The 17,177-nt window shown below is 29.1% G+C and overlaps 2 protein-coding genes across 2 annotated transcripts in view; one reads left to right on the forward strand and one right to left on the reverse strand.

Moving 5' to 3' along the window:
• The window catches only part of LOC107443692 (uncharacterized), a 121,563-nt gene that overhangs the window by 89,192 nt on the left and 15,194 nt on the right, over positions 1–17,177 (reverse strand). The window lies entirely within an intron of this gene.
• Positions 5,916–17,177, forward strand: part of LOC107443698 (glutamate-gated chloride channel) — a 126,477-nt gene continuing 115,215 nt past the window's right edge. The window contains exon 1 of the mRNA XM_087154621.1: positions 5,916–5,929. The gene's annotated coding sequence lies outside the window, so the exon portion shown is untranslated. The remainder of the gene's footprint in view (positions 5,930–17,177) is intronic.

A 17,177-nucleotide genomic window follows, 5' to 3' on the forward strand; every position in this document is an offset into this window, starting at 1 on the left:
AAGTACGTTTTAGAGGTTTAGAAAGTACGTCGAGAGTCCTCGAACGTGAAGATCTGATCATTAGATCAAAATTTATTCTAGGTGGTCCGTTTTTTTGGCACACTGTAACAGTGTCTGTAGAAAACGGGTGTTTTGTTGCTTGAAAAATAAAGAAAATGCATTGTTATTTCCTTGAAATACACATGGTAATAAAGTTACGGTATGTAATGGTAACAAAGTTACGGTATGTAATGGTAACAAAGTTACGGTATGTAATAGTAACGAAGTTATTGGTTGCATGGTTACGCAAAGTAGCAAAGGTCTTGTAAGTTTCTTTAATATATCACAACAAAAAAAATATTTAATAGATAAGTCGATAGTTGATTTAATATTTAGGACGTTTGTAGAAATATTTTTTCTTTTAAATTATGCCAAACATTAAATAATCCATAAGCAAAACATTTGTTCCATTTGAAAAAGAAAAGTTTCTTTCACAAAATTCATACTGACAGAAAAGTACTGTTTTCTTAAGTAAAAAAAAATTAACTAAAACTTTCAAGGTATCCTTTAAAAGCCAAGAAGCATTTGTCTAGCTTTACCTTAATAACCCTGTTCTAGACAAACGACTAGGTTGGAAAGATAAAAGAGCAGGAACGAGCGAATAGCGATAAATGTGCGTGAAATGTCAAAAAACAAAACAAAACAATGCTGTAGTTAACTAAGATATGAAGCCTGTTATTTTTAAAGCACAGTGAAACTTTAATAATGTGATATTTTCCAAAACAAAGCTGAGAAAGGGAAGCTTTTAAATTAGTCATTGAATCTTAAATCAAGAAGTTATGGAAAAACTTTAAATACAAACATTGATATCCATTAATAGTAGTATTATTGATAATTTATTTATTTATTTTTATTTTTTGAATTATTTTGGAATAGTTCTTTTGTTGAAGCAGTTATAAAAGTTATTCGCGCAAATTTAGGACGATAACCTTAAGTTTCCGCAAAAGCTGTATAAATAAAGTTATTCTAATGAGTAAAATAATTAAAAGAATATTAACAAAATAAATTAAAATCATAACAGGTACCTAATTTATTTTTAAAACTAAAATTTAGAAAATAATGCAAGATATAATAAAATAAGAAATAAAATGTAATACAAACGGATATACTATACAAAAATTGTCTTCAATACTTTTTAGAAATTTCTGAAATGAATTATATTATGCATCATTACAATTCTTAAGATTCCAAAATAAAACTACCATTTTTACTGAAAATACTTAATTATTCATGGATCCTACAATATTTTATGAATTTTAGCGTTTGTAATTTATAGAAACAACCCCTTATACAAGATTACAGAAAATAGGAGAAATCCTATTATATTTTTATTCAAAAAATATAAATTACTCTTCAATTACAAACATTCACGTATTCAATATAAAAAGGAAATCACAAATTTTTTACATCTTGATGCGAGATAATTAATAAAGCAAAGAAAAATACCATTTAAAGCAGAGAAAGAAGGAATGAACAAATATCTTAATCATGTCCAGTTTTAAGGGATGATTACTGGATAATTTACTTAAGAGAAATTTATTCAATTAGAATTTGAAAAATTAAAGGCATCATTCAAATTGAAAGCTGCTTAAATCAGGCAAAAGATATTTTGCTCAGCACAATCAATTCCAACGAAAATTGCAGAAAAATTATTCTTGTTATCATGTATTGCAGATTATAAGCCCACGACACAAAACTCAGAGTCTATTAATTAGGAGCTTATAAAAGTAATGAGTTTAAGTGGCGTTATTAATAACTTTCATCACAGTTCATTAAGATTTCATTAACTTAATGGGAAGAGAAGTTTTCGGTGATAGTTTTACGAATGATTTACAATCTCAGTGACTTGGAAGACTGTAATCTTTATAGGCGAAACACCATCTGAATATTTCAAACAGGCTTACATGAAATAATAAGAGAATCAATCCTAAGAACCACTGAAAAATAGTGAGCAATAGTATGTTCTGAAATAAAACCAAGTAATCATTGTTTGGGATGAGTTTCATAACTTTTTTAATGATAGTTATTTTATTTGTTGATGACTGTGACTTTGAAGATTGTAATTTTTATAGGCGGGACATCATTTCAGTTTTTCAAAATAACTTACTAAAAATATTTAAGTAAAACTATTTACTGAAGTAAAAATATTAAAAATATTTACTGAATAAATCTTGAAAAATAACTGAAAAATTGTTACCAGTCAGATAGTCTAAGATAAAACCAAGTGAATTATGTTCATTATTTGAACTGAGTTTTATAAACCCAGAGATCATTGTTTGGGATGAGTTTCAAATTTTTTAATGATAGTTATTATAATTTGCTGTTGACTTTGAGTAGGAAGATATTAATCTTTACGGGTGGAACATCATTTTTGTTTTTCAAATTAACTTACTAGAAATATTTACTAAATTAATCTTACAGAATAGCGGAAAAAGTAAAATAATCCAACAGCAGTAAAATAATCCAAGGTAAAATCCAATGAATTATGATCCATGTTTGGAATGTTTTTAATAAAACCTAAGTTTTAGACGAGTTTTATAAATCCAAGTGATCATTGTTTGGGATGAGTTTAATTTTTTCATTATATATTTTATTTAGTTTTATCACTGTTATTGTATAGTCAATCCAAACAGGATTTATGGTTTTCAAGGTTAAATTCGATAACGTGTAATTTTGGATCCAACCCAGATGATAAGAGAACCACCTGCGTGGAGTACTTTCTTTATAATATATATATACAGTGAAACCTCCGTTAAGCGGACATTCATGGGACCAAAAACTTTGTCCGTTTATGAGAGTTGTCCGTTTACGGGAAGGGCACCCTAATAACGAAATTTAACACCGTGAATTGTTTTTAGAATAATCTCAAAGATGTAGAAATAATTAAATAATATCTACAACGATACTGTAAATATCTACAAGAATATTTATTTAAACAATAAGAAAGATAAAAAAGAATATATAAAGAAGTTTGATATAAATACATAATTCTGGATGTAGCTACAGATAAATAAATATAATTTTCCTATTAGCATAGATACTCAAGTTAGACATATGATACCAAATAGGAGCGTACTGTCCTCAATCCGTTTCAATTATTAGGTTCACATCCCCTTACACCAACTTATCATTTGATAGGAAACATGGTTAATACCTTCTTGGAAAATAAACCTCCCATGATTCACAGAAAAAAAAAGTAATGCATACCTGTAAGTCATGAGGACATATGGAGATGATTATTCACAATTGATCAGCTATCAAGTGTCTGAATAAATGTTTCATTTATATAAAAAACCTCAAAGATTATACTTCTGTTCTCTTTCTTTCACCCCAGTTGTGTTAAATACAGTCTTCAAATTGATAAAAAAATTAAAGAAATTTTCAATGGGGAAGAAGCATTGCAAGAAGTCATTTGAACTTGAGGGGTCTCATAACCTGTGTGGTCCAGATGAAAAGATCAAAATATGCCGATGTCAGAATTATTTCAGGAGTGCAGTACCATTTTCTCTCCTTTCTTTACTAAGATAAGGCAAGGTGACAAGAGAAAGATTGATTTTTTGGGGGTGAAATAGCTTAACAATATTTTTAGTTATGGATAAGGCAAAAAGTTTTATTTACATGCTTTAAAAATGGTGAAAAGTTGCATTTTTTTAGCTTGCAATTTATTTTGAAAAAGTAGTGTCCGGTTTGGAGAGATAGAAAACAACGTTTCAGGACCAAAATGACTGTCCGCGTCCGGTTACGGGAGTGTCCGCTTTGCGGAGAATGTACGTAATGGTTTATTCATAGAAGATTCCCGGGGAATTAGAAATATGTCCGTATTGAGAGGCGTCCGTTTTGCAGGAGTGTCCATAACAGGAGGTTTCACTGTATATGAATAGGCGTATTTGAGAAATGAATATAAATATTGAAAATATATAGTCCGTTTAGGAGATGCACAGAATTTTACACAATAAAAATGTAAATACGCAATTAAAACAGCTTTTATTATAGAAAATAAATACTCCTATCATAAAAAAATAGTGAACTGTTGGGTTTTAAAGCATAGTTAAAATTATTAGATTAATTTATCTTGATTTTTAAATGACTTTCTTAATAATATTTTAAGAAGCTAATTTATTTCTTACTAAATTAACAAGCATAATTTGATTAAATATATTTTTGTTATATTTAATTCGTTGTTTTTGAAACTTTGATAAATTGGTTTGATAATAGTTTGTAAAATAATAGGCTAGTGAAAAAGTTTCTTACATTCTCATAAATCCCTAATTAAACCTTACCTTATTAAAGTCAAGATTATAAGAAGTCATGAAACAACCTTATTGAATTAATGCGATCACCTCGATACAACAATGCGATCTCTATCCATGTTAATTAAATTTTAAAGAAATTTAGGCATTATTAGTATGATGAAAAATGATCAAAAAAAGCATTGGGCTAAAGTTTAACGAGGTTTTAATTTAATTTATGTGTATTGTTCTTAAAGATACGTTAACGACTTAAAATTTTTAAGTTTATTAAAAGATTAATATAAATTTGTCTAGAAGTCTTTCACGTATTTATTAAATTAAAGTACTGAAGTGTAAATATTTAATATATTAATATTTTTTTCCCTTCCTTTTTTTAGAAAACAGTACGGAAAAAAACCCCCCAAAAATTTCATAAAATTAATATGATAATATTATGATTTAGGGTAACAAGAAGTTTTCGGAAACGTGTTAGATATTAAACTATATCAAACTATACCAATAAAAATAGAATATTTACGACTTTTAAATTTCTTACATTGAAAAAAAAATTGATCGAAATTACCAGAAATTACCAGAATGTATTGTGTTTCTAGCTGCATGAGAACACCAGAAAGTTTGGTAATTCTACCAAAGAGCTTTGGTGATGATTTTGGAAAAATTAACAATAAAGTATGGATAAATTATGGAGAATATGGTAAAAACTGAGAATTTTAGGATGGGATAAAAACCTTTTATTCGGCGGAATTTCTTTTTTTACTAAATGTGTGCTAATATGAACTATAATTTTTGAAACTAGAATTTTTAGTAAACCATTGCTATATGATGGGAAAAATTTCAAAATGAATTGTTTGAACACCGTATAGTTTGGTTCTATTCAACCCAGAATTATGTTTTTTTATTCATTTAGATAAATTTAAATATTTAATGCATATTCATTTTATCTAAAATAATGTCATTACCATACAGTATGTTAATTTTACCAGAATTCTTTTCTTTGTATACGTTCCTGATGTTAACATAATGCAAAAAAAATTAATGGTTGCTTTTGACATCAATGCATTTTTTTTTTGAAAATTTATACAATACAAAGAAAGTGGCTACCAGATTAAATGGAGCATTCCGGCCAAAGTGAGCCAACATTTCCTTTTCCACTAAAAATGTGTGATAAATATAGGCATGGTTAACAATTGTTTTGCTTAAAAAATGACTTTTGCTTTAAATTAACATCATATTAGCTTTTTCCCTATTAGATCTAGTAGTATTTTTAAAATAGTATTATATTACTTTAAAATTGTAAAATAAAATCAAGTGCTTTAGCTAAAATAGAGTAAAAGTTGCTATGTGTATATTTAATAAAACGATATTAATTTTAGAACTTAAATCGTCTCAAAAAACCACACGAAATGCTGTTGAATGTGGCAGACACACCTAATGGAATAGAAATGGTGTTTTTCAATTTATCATGCATTTATGGAAAAAGAATGTTTAAGGTACTTCTCAAAGGGTGTGTCAAGGTACAATATTTTAAAAACTTTAGTAGTCTTTGATAAATTGTTTGCAAAAATAGAGTGATTGTTTTTATGAAATGGAGTAAATAGATACAGCTGAAGTCAAATCAAATTATGTTAAGAGGCATTGAATAATTCAAATATAATAATAGTTTACAAGTTATTGCATAGTTAGACCTTTCTCAATTTAAAATGCATTTACAGCTCCAAAACATTCTTCAATTAAAAAAAAACAGTTTTAATTAGTTCCAAAACATAAAAATTTAATTAAACATTGAAATTTTACATGAAATATTTTCTCTCATTTGTAAGATAGTTGTTAAAGATAAATAGTTTCTTGAAATAATGAGTTCACCAAAAAGTTTTTTTTTCTTTAAATTTAATTTATTATGTTGATTTGAAATAGTAAAATAAGATAAAAGTTCAAAGTGAAAATACGTTGTGAACGGTGAGCTTCAAGTTTTTTGATATTGATAAAATTATAAAATGAAGTCACAAGTATTTCATTTAGTTAATTGGATGATAAGAACCCTTCCCATAAAAAGGATCATTGGCAATTAAGCGTTGAAATTACGTGCTCTTTGAAAATTAATTTAGATATTTCACTGCGATTTAGCATTTTATAAAAACTATTTAATTGTGAACTGAAATGTAATTTTTTAAGTAAATTATTAAGTGAAGGAGTTTGAAGTTTGACAATGATTTTTTAATGGATATAATTAGATATGGAAAAATGACATTTATGAATAGCTAGAATGTCTAGTTCAGGAAAAGAATTTCTGTGGTTAAAAAGATAAATATATATATTTGGGAAAATGTCATGCAGAGAAGCTGTTTTTTATTTTATATTTTGCTGACATATATAAAACGAATGCGTTATACTAAAATAAAATGCATACTTATGTAAGATAAAAAATATAAGTCTGAATTTTATTCAACTTTAAAGCTCTAAAACTTACGTTTCTAAAATTTTATGCATTTATATTTTAGATATAAAATTGTAAAAAGTAGTTTTCGCTCAAATATAAAGTAAAATGAATATTATATTTTGAAAAGAAAAAGTGTAAGTTATATTAAATTTCAAATTTGTTAATTTTTGTTTTTGTTTTAATTCATTTAAAAAAATATGATTTTGATTTTGTAACGTACTTATATTTTCGTCAGTTTTTTTCATATAAAGCTTCTGTTTTTATTTGTTCTGTATAAAATTTTAAAATATTTGCATAATATTACACCAAATTACCACAAAATTACTACTAAAAATTTTAATACTGAACAAATAAATGAGAGTAAAATATTATTTAACTATTCTTACTTGCTTTAAAATTCGAATGTATTAAAAATATATAAAAAATAGTATACACTGAGTGGAAAAATTATTATAACCACCCCCTCAATGCTCTGTTAAACCCCGTTTAGCTCCTAATACTGTTCGAATTCCTCTTGGTTTAGATTCTATGAGCTGTTGCTTGGTGTTAAGAGGAATTTGACCCCATATTCGATGAAGTGCACTTTTCAGTTCGGTCAGAATTGATGGCACTGGATCCAGATGTCTGATGCCCCGTTTGATCGCATCCCACAAATTCTCAGTTGGATTGAGATCTGGTGATTGTGTGGGCCAATGAAGCAAAGCAAAGACTCTGTCATGTTCTTCGAACCATCTGATGACAATATAAGCTGTATGACAAGGAGCATTGTATTGCTGAAAGTATCCATCCCGGCAGGGTACACCATTTACAAAACAGGATGTACTTAATACCCTTGAACATTTAGACATTGCTCCACAGGAATCAAATGATCCATGCAATGCCAAGAAAACATCCCCAAGTGATAATATTGTCTACATCAGCTTGAAGTGTTGTGGCAATGCAGCTGGGTTCCCTGCTTTCGCCATATCTGAAACTAGCCATCTGCATGGGACAGTGATTCCTCATACCACATGACTCTTTTCTTGTAGTCTACTGCCAAATCCTTATGCTCTTTTGCAAACTGGAAAATTTTGCTCTTGTTCAAGGATGACAGCGGGGGATTTCGAACAGGTTTGCGGCTACCATAGCCTATATGCTGCAATGTGCAGCACACAGTTCGTTCAGAGACGTTGGCCGTTGCACCTTCATTAAGATTCCCTTCTATTTGACGTATTGTTGCTCTTCTGTTGGAATGGTAATTCTTTTTTCAACTCGAGCCTGTGATGACCACAAGCCTGATGTTGAGACCCGGTTTTGGTAGGCAGTCCACTTTCTGTACACATTAATAACTACTGGTCTCGAACACTTCACAAGAGCAACCGTTTTGCTGATACTGGTTCCGACGCTTCGAGAGCCTACAATTATCCCGCGTTCAAACTCAGTTAAGTCACGTTTTTTACCCATATCTCCGAGCGTAACACAGTACAATTCATGGCTCACTTGCCATGCATTCAGTTTTTGTAGCTATCTCACCCTTTAGCGGCAACACTGTGACGCTATAGCTCATTCTGAATGAAACTGTCAGGTGATCACAATAATTTGGCCACTCAGTGAAAATAAAAAAGTCGTAATCTTGCTTCAAAGCTGTGATGTAGTCAGAAATTTAATAAAAGTTTTTTTTTCATAATTGCATTTAAATAATGGCAATAAAATTATATGAAGAGTGTGGTACTTATTCAATATACTCAACTATAAAGAACAGGAGAAATTTCATTTAAAAATAGTTATTATTAGTTATTATTTTATCTATTCAAAATTAGTTGCTGCTGTGTGAGAATTATTAGTTTCACAATTTAACAGTTGTAAGTTACAGAGAAAAATATCTATTTACAGGAATAACAAATACTTTTACAATTTGAAAATGCATATATTAAAGTGAAAATGACTTTTAAGTGTCGATAATCAACTTATCAAATGGTTGTAGAAATAAAAATATTTAAAATATGTTATTGTTTATATTAGAAATAATAACGATTGTATCTCAAGCATGTATGGTAGTATAGAGGTAAAGACAGACATAAAGTATTTCAAAGAAATAGATTCTTACTGTAAAAAATTCCGGATCAAATTCCGGTAAAAAGTAGTGGTACCCTGGGTGTATTATCTGTGAAATTAATTTTATCGTATAATTAATTTTTATCGTAAAATTTTATACTGTATATTTCACGATAATAATGATTCAGTTTCAGTGATTCTGTGATTTTTACAATAAAAATTGACTGTATAGTATATCAGATTTCTTATTCATGATTTGTAAAATTTAAAATTTGCAAAATTTTAGGGTGAAAATGAATTTTATGGTAAAGTACCGGCACCCTGTGTGTCGATACAGCGCAGGCATTCAAAAACTTGCAATACAAGTTAGAAATAAAATAATGTACTTGTAATAACTTGTAATACAAATAATAAATAAAGTAATGAACTTGTTAACTTGTAGTAAAGATAATGTAAGACAAAGTACACAAGTACATTGTCTTACATTATCAAAGTAAACTTAAAGTACATTATCGGACAGATCTAATATGAAATTTTAAAGCACTTTTACATACATCTTTAGTTGCTGAGAATAAATTTCAAGTGACATAAATTTTTGAATCAATAGTTATAACTTAGCTGTAACTGTTAACTGAAAATATAAATTTGCAATGTAAACTTAAAATTTACAGCTCTTTTATTAATGTTCAGAAAACTATTTAGCTGAAAACTGAAAAAAAAATAACAAGAATAATATTAGGTAATGTTTAAAAACTTTTATAATCCATGGAAAATTATTCTGATTATCATTTTTACTCTAAAAGCGTGAGATAAAAAGAAATAGAAATTTCCTGTTTCGAAAAATATATGAGTCAGAAATAAATTAACTGAAAAATAGGTATTGTAATTTAGTGGTTATGCTATTAAAATCGTGCGCAATGATGGTAAAAGTATGCCTTAAATGAATTTTGCTGAAAAACATAAAATTATAAAGTACCACCTGAATAGGAATCAGTTCATTATAGGTGTGCATTAAGTCCACATTACTGGCAACTTTAATGTTTTGATCTAGTTCCGGCCTAAGAACCACGCCTCCAACTCAAGTACCTGAACAGATCAGGATTCCCATGACAACCGTCTAGCGACTTTATTGCCAGCATGCGATAAAAGATTCGATTGTTGTTGTGTGCGCGTCGTGCTTTGAAGATTTACCTCATTGGGTTGGAACATTAGTTACAGCTGATATGCATACAAACTGCGTGTTTCCTTTTCGTTCAACTAAAACCGTGGATTCTTTTGCTTGAGATTCTGGATACGGAATGTCTTTAAATGTTCTCGTAAAATGGTGGGTTGAAGGGGGTAATGGATTTCTTTCACCCCTTTGTTTCGAAGCTTGCAATGAGTTTCTTCCCTTTTTTCGATATCGGCTGCGTTGATTGTTTCAAGGGTAAACTGTAAGAACATGAAATGGACTATAACACGTGATCCGCTTCTGAAGCATGCATTAGCAAATGTATACGTTCGATTTTACCCAATTTTCTTTTTCTTGGAATTTAAATAGGAGATGAAAGAATTTGCACCTTTTTTTTCCTTTGCTATTTATTTTCCAAAATAGATTGCGATTTAAGGAAGGGAAAGAAAGGAAGAGAAATACAATTCAAAGCTTTCGTAATTCAAAGAGTGATATGATATATTTATTAATAAAAATAAAATGCTGATTACTTCGAAAATTGTATAAGAGTACTAATTTTTTCTGCTATGCATTTCTGATTTTTGTATTTTTGAGATTCAGAAATTTATTTATTTAAATGGCTTCTGTACGCTAATAAGATTCTCCTTCTTCTAAAACTACGGTAAAATAACCAGAACCAGTACGTCTATCCAATTAACCGTATAACATACGGTAAAATTCTTTTTTCCTCTACGGTTTTGAAACCGTTTACAACTAGTATGATTAAAAAAGCATGAATTCAAATCTATGCGATTTTTTAACCATTTACAACTAGCATGAAAATACTAGACTTTTAGCGTTACGCAGCTTTACCGTGCTGTCATCTATAAGTGAATGAGAGTATCGTATTCTAATAGTTCAGGTTCACAAATTGGGGAGCGCAGTACACTGGAAACTTTTCGTATATTGTAAAGAATGTTGGAAATATAGTGGTGCAATGCTGTGTCTCGAACCCCCGTTCTGTCGGCTATGAGATTGACAAATTCGCCCTCTCGGCTATAATATGTACCCAGCTGAAAGGAATTAAGTGACTTCATTTGGTGGGCCAAATTGGTGCAATAAAATTCTGGTTATTTGACAGTATTAGGTGAAAGCAGTCAATAAACGGTTTATTTCACAGTTAATAACTTGAATATCATCTTATTTATGGTTACTTAACTATTCGGATTAAGTATGATAAAACAACAATTTAAATAGAAATTTGAAATCCTTGTAGCTAAAAGTAATTTATTATATACTTAAAATAAAAAAATGGAACAACCTGAATAACTTTTGATCTAATGATCGGATCTTCACGTTTTAGGACTCGATCTCAATAGTTCGAGGGGTTGATCGCAAATATGCTAATTACTTAGTGCAAACGGTCTTGTAAGTTACGAAATCAGCACAAAAATTTACTTTCTCTGAATAAACATACTTTTTTTTCCGATGGATTCAGATTTCTGATCTTGAAAATGTTGAGAGTGTCTATAATCTGAGAAATGGGTGATTCTCACGAAATATGACAATTCACAGTCCCTTGCTCCAAGATCTAATACTATAATACTAAAGGAACTATTTGAAAAGAAAATAGTAAATATCATTGCTGTTAGCATTTTAAAATAACCTAGTACTAGCATCGACTATTTTGTATTTTTAAAAAATTAAATTGAACTTCAAAATGTCATATTTCTGGCATGTCACAAACAATGTTTCCAATAATAACTAGCTTCAAAACTTCCCATAAACTTTTCAATACCTTCTTCTTTTTTTCTCAACCGGTGTAAGCATTTCTAAAATATACACAAAGGGTATTATATACAAAAACTTCGTTTGAAATAATTTTTTCTGTCAATAATTTGCTTGTCCCAAGAAAATCTGTCATTTTCCTCGCCACTTTTATTTAGTGGTTTATAACCAAAATAGATAGAGCCAGCAATCAATATCTTATGTTAATAGATTGATTAGATACCTTCCTATCTGAACATGTCTTGTTGCATGAATAAAGAACCAACTTTCTGGTTCAAATTCTATTTCAAAAATTTTTTCAAGGTGAGAAGGGTTTCGTGTTGTCATTTTCCTGGCTTCTTGAAATTCTTAATAACATAAACTACATAGATTTATCTGAGCTATTTTAAGAAATCCTGTTTTTTTTTCTGCGGAATATAAACGTCTTAGGCCAAAATGTTAAATTAAAGTAAAGTTATATGCTATAAAATGGCGAATTTGTCATTTTCCTGGCTGTCATTTTATTGTCTAAGCCAGGGCATTGAAGTGTTACCAGAAATTTTTTTTAACTGCTAATACTGTAAAGAGGGAAAGCAAATATTAACCTAATACCAAGTTTTTGTATGATTGCAATAAGATTGAATGTGATCAAAGTTATTTATTTATTTAATGATCGATTATTTTACACAATTTTGTTCTGTACATATCAGCAAAAAAATTTTTTTGATTCTTTCTACATCAGATAAGAGAATGAATTTAAGTTATTCATGGTCCATCTAACATAAAGGCTTAGGTTTTGTTACTTACTAATGGCTTAAAATGACTGTTTTTACAAACTTCTAAGCTGATCTGTCATTTCCTGGCATTCAAAATGTGGTGAATTTCTATTTAATTTTTTTCTTGAGCAAACGTCAATAAACTACACTGCTATCTGTAAGATATTAATAAATGTAACTAAATAAATATACAAAAACAAATTTAGATTGTTTTGAAAACTTTAAATTTGAAGAAATTTTTTGGTCCGAATTGTCATGTTTCCTAAGAATCACCTAAGTATGGACCCAATAGTTTGGTCGGGAGAGCGGTCTAAATCTTGGACCCTTTGAACCTTGTTAATTTTACTTTCTGTGTATTTCACCATACCTCGAGAACTTTTTAACTGTTAAAATTTTTGAAGACAATCATAAAATTCGTTAATCTAATATTCTATGCAAAATATAACTTTTAATAAATATTTTTTATCTTTTATTATTTCATTCACCTATAGTTAAAAAAATTGAATTATAAGGTTTACAATTTTTTTCATCATTTTGACGAATGTAGTTTTGAACGTCAAAACATAAAATTTGAGCGAAATCCGTTGAATTGTTCCTGAGAAATCGAACTTTAAAAATGTCGTATTTTCTGAAGATCCGATCATTAAATCAAAAGTTATTTAGCGTGGTCCGTTTATTTTTTTCTCAATGTTCATAGCTCTTATATTACCTTAATATATTTCATGTAAATTAATGTTATTTACATGAAATACCTATTAAGTCCATTAAGCGATAGAAAAGTGAAAAATTTCAGGCTAAAAGTCTGGTTTGTTTTAATTGTTAAATTTACACTGGAATTATACTAGTGAAATAAGATATAATTTATACATAAAAAGCTGTCAGATTTCACAGGTCTGTTCGATAAATGATTAGTTATTTCGGGATAACATGCACCTATAATTCATGCAAATAATTTAAAAACTGATAGTATTTTTAGGCCAAATTTAAAAATGTACTGCTAAAAATAATGTTTCACTACTTAATTCTTTTTTAATCCTTATTTATTTTTATTTAATTCTTTCAGTAAGTTAACCCTTTGACGCAGATGGGATACTCGTGTCTCCTTTTTAAAATTTTTTTTTCTGACTCTCTAATTGCAAGCTAAAATATTTTCAGTTGTATTTTAATCATAGAAAAACAGTCTAAGAGTTACTGGAACAATCTGTTAGATTATCGGAATTAAATTTGTATTAAAAATTAACAATCCGAAACAAAAGTAGTTTGAGATTTTTTCTCAATCATATTCAAAAATGAATCAATAATTGATTTTGTAAATTAAAGCAATTGCAATGAGGAATAATTGTTTTTCTTAGATCTAAATAACTGCAATAAGTGAGCTGTGTTTGGAAGATTTTACTTTTATAGCAGAAAAAGACACCAGTGTTTTTCGTTGTATTTCATAACCATTGCTATTGAAATGCTAAATATAGTATTTTTCTCTTATTTTGACCTAAAAAATGAAACAAATATGAAAATTATGTTTGATAATAATTCTGCGTCAAAGAGTTAATTCATTTCTCAAATTACGAATATATTATTGTTCTAGAAAATTACGCATTCTAACCAAAGGTTTTTTGTTTAAATATATTCTTTCCTTTCCTTCGTCTTTAAATGTATTCCTTCGCTTTTTTCTTTCAAAGAATATATGAATCAAATCTTTTCTTTCTATCATTCCGTATGGTCACTCCCAACATTGCCAAAGCTACAATTTCGTTCTTGTAAATGGAAGAAATTCTTATGACCACATCTTTAAAAAGAAAAGAAGGAAAAATAGGCCTTATCTTTTCCTTTTTTAATCTTTTTTCTTAAAGGAAAGGAGGAAGATCAAATCTTTGAAGTAACGATTATCGACTACTTGCAGCTCTTGGCAAATAAACGTCGATTGAAATAGGAGGAACAATTGCTTCAGAATGATAGGGAATGGAATGAAGCAGAAAAGATTTCGACGTGAACCAGCACACGTCGAAAACAGACGTAAAAGCACATTTCTTAATCTATGAGATGGGCGTTAACTTCGATTTTCTCTGGTTTTATGTTAAAAATTTCATTCAGAATTTAAAATGAAAACCAGGATTATTTTGGTTTCAATCTTAGCTCTATTTCAGAACATTTGGAAAGGAATACATTTATCTTTAAAATAAATAAAATGGTTTTGACATTAACGTCAATGTAATAGTTTAAATATATCACTCTTTCAAATAATTTTGAATTCATTTTATTTTGTTAAAAATAGAAAGGTTACTTTTGAAGAAAATAGTAATTTTACTAGTTTGCAACTTTAAATTCCAATAATTTTTGTGAATTTTAAAACTTTAATTTTGATTATTAATCTTTTGCAATAAGTAAAATGTAGTTATTATGTGTTATTATTTATAATATCGACAGGCTATTTTTAACACTATCAAAGTACACGTTCTTGATAAAGACATTACCAACAAGAGAGTTTTTATAATTATTTTCATATGTTGATTATTTAAAAAAAAAATTGTAAAAAGAAAGATTTCACAGTGTTGTCATACAGCAATTATCGGATTGTAAAACGTACACTTCATATTAATTTTGCTTGAATCGAAGTGTTTTATAAAACAGCTTTTCATGCAAAAGTAGATATTTGTGAAGCTTTTTTTTCACGTTAGCAAAATCTTGAAATTTTTTTTTAATTATTATAATTCAATCCGTTTTTGGTTTTTTATTATTAAATTCATATTGATGATTCATTTGTTTTTCTAGAAATTTATTATTTTCTCTTGAAACTCTATTCATTAATTAAATACTTATTAACAGGGTGCTTAAAAATAACGTGATTAAAATGTAAAAAAAAGCAAGTACACAAAAATGATCAAAGTCCCGTAGGAAAGTATTAAGTCACATGCTATCACGAAACGTTAGAGGGTTGTGAAATTATGGAAATTTTGGGATGCTGTTACTATTGGAATGCATTCCAGGTTAGTAATTAATTAACGGAGTCTTCAGACATTATCACGTGATTAATGCATCAATGCTGGCAAGGCCTTCCTCCTTTTTTTAATGATTTTACATAAGTGTGCTTTTTGTGGGTATGTGCATGTATTTGTATTGATTTTCTTTTTTTTCTGACTTTTTTTTAAAGATATATTTAATTAATAATTTTTCAGTTAGATAGTTCCAATTTATCGGAACATTTACATTTAAAATGAGCCTGACTTTCACAATTTTGCACAAATTCAGACTAACTGAAAATAAGGTGAATGCTAAATGGGTAATTATACGGTTTGTACCATAAATGACGACTGAAATTTATTCTTGTATTTATTAGAAAATGAGTCTGCGCTGTGAAAAATTCGTACTCAAATTACAGTGAATCCAGGGTGCAGATACTTTTCACCGTAAAATTAATTTTTATCGTGAAATTTTGTGGAAAAAAATATGATGTACCGTAATTTTTACAGTAATACTTATTGTAAAATTACTGCAGTTAAATATTTATTACTATAAAATATATGGTATATATACACCGAAGAGCCATTACATTATGACCACCCTCCATCTATACCAATGGACTCGCCCAGGAACAATGCTTTCATGGGGCACATTAGGACCCATAATCCTCATAGAACAAACCCTGACGTGTGTAAGCTATTTGAACATAGTTGCAGACCATTTTCACCCATTCATGGCAACAGTTTTTCCTGCGGGGGATGGTGTTTACCAACAGGATAATGCACCATGTCATAAGGGTCGAATTGTCATGGATTGGTTCGAGGAACATTACAGTGACTTTCAAGTCATGTTGTGACCCCCAAATTCACCTGACCTTAATCCAATAGAGTATTTGTGGTCCTACTTGGAAAACCAAATTCGTGCTGCCACGCTACCCCCTCGCAATGTGAGGGAATTGCAGGACCAGTTGGTGAGCGCTTGGTACTAGTACCTCAGACTACCTATCAGCACCTTTTGGAATCAATGCCACGGCGGGCGCTAGCAGTTTTGAGGACTAAAGGTGGTCCTACATGCTATTAGTAGGGTGGTCATAATGTAATGGCTCTTCGGTGTATATATATATGAAACAGATTTGAACTTGCTTATGACGAGTTAGATGGGACCGTAATATTTTCATGATAAAACTGAGTACTCGCAAAAACGGGTTTGAGAAAACTTCAAAACTTACTAAATTATAAATATAGTACTTTATTTTTTTAATTTCAGAACAATAATAAATAATTAGGATAATTTGCTTCGTACTTTCTTTGTTGTATTATTGTTCTTTGGATAGGATTCATAGCTAAAAAAATATCGTCATTTTCATTCCTGCTTTAAAGAAATTTCGCGTGTTCACCGGATTTATAACTTAGTACTCAATAACTTTCATGTTATCTTAGAAATGTTGAACTAATTTTTCCAAAAAGGGATCAACTCAACTGGGGAGGCGAAAATAAGAAGAAATTTTATAAATCACAAAAATATTGGAGGATCACTAAAACCAAGTTTCTTTATTAAAAACAAGCTATGCGCAAAAGTAAAAGTATATGGAACCCATAAATTAAGTTAAAAATACAAAGGCAACAAGGAAAATTAATATTTTTAAAGAGAGGAAGAAAATTAATAAAACTAATAGAATGCTTATAAAAATATTTAAATTAAAAAAAAAAAAATTCAAACAAAAATTCAAAAGCTAGAAAACAAAATAAGGAAACGATATAATCTCG

This window comes from Parasteatoda tepidariorum, chromosome 11, assembly GCF_982258835.1.
Source record: "Parasteatoda tepidariorum strain Cologne lab strain chromosome 11, Ptep-v5.0, whole genome shotgun sequence".
Taxonomy (NCBI): Eukaryota; Metazoa; Arthropoda; class Arachnida; order Araneae; family Theridiidae; genus Parasteatoda; species Parasteatoda tepidariorum.